We start from the raw sequence: 3,895 nt of genomic DNA, 5'->3' as shown, positions 1-3,895 counted from the left end.
CCTCAGCCTCCCAAAGGCGCGGGATTACAGGCTGAGCCACTGAGCCCGGCAGAAGGGGGATGTTAAGGGGGACTGCCTGCCTAGCTGGGAGGAGTCTTGGAGCCTTTCAAGACCATAAGTGTGGAAAGGGCTGGGGCTATTGGTGTTAGAGCCAGTTCGGGTTTCCTGTGGCTCCTTAGTGCGCCGCTGTGGTCAAGGGCCACAGGTGCTGCCGCTACAACAGCCTGAGGGAGGGAAGCAGGTAGGGATGAGGAAATGGCCAGGTCGGGTTAGCCCGCTGGCTTCAACCAGTTCAGGAGCAAGATAATGTGGCCACGACCGACTGATCTTCAGCTTAAGGATCTGCTCCAAACACACAGGCCTCGTTGAAGTTTAAACCCCAGGAAAACATTCCTCCCTTTAAATTCTGTAAATGTAAAATCCTACTCCCGCCATCCCCTCCCCCCACCGACTTTTTTTTCCTCTGAGATCATTAGATGAGCAACTGCCTGTCCTCACCCCTTCCCACTGTCTCTGGGACAGGCTGAGACCTTGAAGGGAGATAAAGCTTTCCTTGACTGTCCTTCATATTCAGTGTCCCTGTCTCTCACTCAGAGAGGAAGGCAGAACCAAGCAGGCTAAATCCAGTGGGTTTCGTAGTTTACAAGATGGCGTGAAACCTCCTTAAGGGCAGAGACATGCAGGTGTTTCCCCAGTGTCCAGAAAGGGCAAGAAAGAGTTCAATGAATGGGGTGGTGTCATGTCCTTGGAAGCCCCATCAGTCCCTTCAACATTTCTTGGATCTCAACCCCTGGGGGGAGAGGGTCTCAAGAATGGTCCCTGGAAAGGGGAGGGTCTGCATGTATTTCAGGTTGTGGCTGGGACTTTCAACTCTCTGGCTAAGGGCTCAGCTTCTTGGGGCTTCAACTATCCTCTTTCTGAAAGACCAAATCTAACTAATGTAACCAGCAACGTGGGGACTGCCAAGTGTGGCTTTGTCCCTGACTCAGAAGTTTGTCGAGTAAATTCAGGTGGATGGAGTGTGTGCATGTGTGTGTGCATGTGAGTGTGTATGGGGTGGGATATCATCTCTACAGATTGGAAATAAACCAGACAAGCTTACCAATGTCTTGACTGGTGTATTTTTGTTACAGCCTGACCAGGTTCTTACACTTGCTGCTAGAAAAACCCAAAACTCATGCAGCCATTACAGCTAGAGAAAGATGTTAATATTGGAAATCAGCTGAGTGAAGAGGGCAAGAGATATTACTCAAATTCACCTTCCTGAGAATTAGAAGCTAAGCTTTTTTGGGGGTTTTTTTTTTTTTGAGTTGGAGTCTCTGTCACCCAGACTGGAGTGCAGTGGCCGCTCCCAGCCACTGCAGCCTCGACCTGCTGGGCTCCAGCGATCCTTCCACTTCAGCCTTCCATTTATTGTAGAGATGAGGGCTCGTGAAGTTGCCCAGGCGGGTCTTGAACCCGCAGGCTCAGGCAATTCACTCACCTCAGCCTCCCAAAGCACGGGATTACAGGCTGAGCCACCAAGCCTGGCTGAGGCTAAGGTTTTTAAAGGGAATTTTAAGGACAGAGACTAGGACTGCTGATTAGTTGATGCTTTCTTGGAGGGATGTCAAGACTATCTGTTACAGAGCCAATTTCTGGGATGGCGTATCACTGGATTGGTGGAGCCAGCTTCCTGGTGTGTGTTCAGGGCTTTGGTAGGGTCTCGGGTCAATGAGAATTTGAAAAATATCTCAGATACCATTCTTAGGTTTTTCAATAGATGCTACGTATAAAGCAAGTCCAGTGATCATTAGGTTCTACGCCTGAGCAGTGAGTTATCATAGAGGTAGTTTAGGAGAAAGGTATGGGGGAGATGGGGTCCCTGGAGATTAAAGCCACTTTTGTTCTTCAACCTCTGCTTTTTTTTTGGAGTCTCACTCTGTAGCCTAGACTGGAGTGCAGTAGCTGCTTCCGGCCACCACAGCCTCGACCTGCTGGGCTCCGGAGATCCTTCTGCCTCAGCCTTTCAAGTAGCTGGAACTACAGGCGCGCGCTACCACACCTGACTAATTTTTTGATTTATTGTAGAGATGAGGTCTCACCAAGTTGCCCAGGTGGGTCTTGAACCTGCGGGCTCAGGCAATCCACTCACCTCAGCCTCCCAAGGCACAGGATTACCAAACTGAGCCACCGAGCCCGGCTAACCTCTGCTTTTGTCATCAAAGATCTATGCAGTCTTAGGCCCATTGCTTAAGGGAGAATATATCAGTCTTGCGGGCTGGCTTCACCCCTTCCCAGGGGTCAGGACTTGAAGCAGATTAACTGCTCTCTACTGGAGTGAAAGCAAACAGGCTGGGTGCAGTGGCACACGCCTGTAAACCCAACACTTTGGGAGGCTGAGGCATGAGGATCACTTGAAGTCAGGAGTTCAAGACCAACCTGGGCAACACAGAGAGACCCTGTCTATACACACACAAATCAGCTGGGCTTAGTGGCTGTACCAGCTACTCAGGAGGCTGAGGTGAAAGGATCACATGAACCCAAGGAGGTCGTGGCTGCAGTGAGCTGTGATTGTTCCACTGCACTCCAGCCTGGACAAGAGTGAGACTCTGACTGAAAACCAAAAACAAAACTGAGACGACAGCTTTGTTAAATTTTAACCATAGCTGCAGCTTTTCAGGGCTTGTATGTTTCACCCCAACCCAAAACCAAAAACAAAACTTAGGAACGACAGATTTGTTAAATTTTAACTGTAGCTACAGTTATTCAGGGCTTGTTCATGTTACTCCAACTCAAAGCCAAAAACAAAACTTAGAAACGACAGATTTGTTAAATTTTAACCATAGCCTCAGCTTTTCAGGGCTTTTATGTTTTACCCCATGGGCTGATACTAATTTTATGTAGGTGGTTTTGTTTTGGGGATGGTTCTGGGTTCAGCAATTGAGATGAGCTAGCAGACCAAGTATGTCCCATGTGTTGGGTCTGAGACAAATGAATTTCACTTCCCAGAACCGCCCCCCCCCACCCCCACACACACACCCTCCTCCCTTCCCTACAGGGTCCATTATGTCATCCCTGTTTTTACAACTGAGGAGGCTTGGACCAGACAAGCAATGTGTTGAAAACAAAACAGTAAGGGGCTCCAAGTTAAAAACCTCTGTCCTAGCGTATTTATAATGTAAATCCACAGAAATGTCTTCTTCATAGGACTGTGTGTATCATAAATCGGCATTTTCCACTCAATCTGGATTCTACTCCAGCCTCTACTTTATGGCTGAGGGCTACTGGAGAATTTTCCCAACTCCTCTGCGCTGCCCTCACCCCGTCCATTCAATGTCAGTAATAACGCCTAGGTGACTAGGATGTCTTGAAGATTGCGACCACAACTAATGGGTTTTGCCCAGAACCCGGCACATATTCTTCAGGGACCAGAGGTGGATATGGCTTTTGCTCTGGGCATGATTACCTTGAAAGCAGTAAACAAAGCTGGTCTTTGGTGCCTTCATCTCCCCCCCAGCCCTCCTCCTTCCACACTTAAGGATCTCCCCGTGGCGAGCCCCCCGAACCCACTTTCTGGGTCTCTTTTTCTCCCCCTGCAAAGCCCAAAGCCGCTCTCAAAAGCTGCCCCCTGGAAACATCTGTCAAGTTCCCAACCGACTTTTCTGATCCAGAAGTTACTAAGCCTCCTGCAGCTCAGGGTACTGTTAGGGTCGGGCGTAGCGATCAAGCGCGAACCGCGCTAGCCGCCCACGCGGGGCGGAATAAGAAGACACCCCCAGAGCGCAAGCGCGCAGGCCCCGCGGCCACGCCCCCTGCTCAGCGAGGCGGCCAATGGGAGGCGGCGTCCCGGCGAGCGCGCGACTTCGGACGGTTCCGCCGGCACCCCGGGCCATGCCGCGGACGGGGACGATGA

Source organism: Carlito syrichta, unplaced genomic scaffold (genome assembly GCF_000164805.1).
Source record: "Carlito syrichta isolate Samal-C Ts95f unplaced genomic scaffold, Tarsius_syrichta-2.0.1 Scaffold303014, whole genome shotgun sequence".
In the NCBI taxonomy this organism is placed as follows: domain Eukaryota; kingdom Metazoa; phylum Chordata; class Mammalia; order Primates; family Tarsiidae; genus Carlito; species Carlito syrichta.
This window is presented reverse-complemented; position numbering follows the sequence as displayed.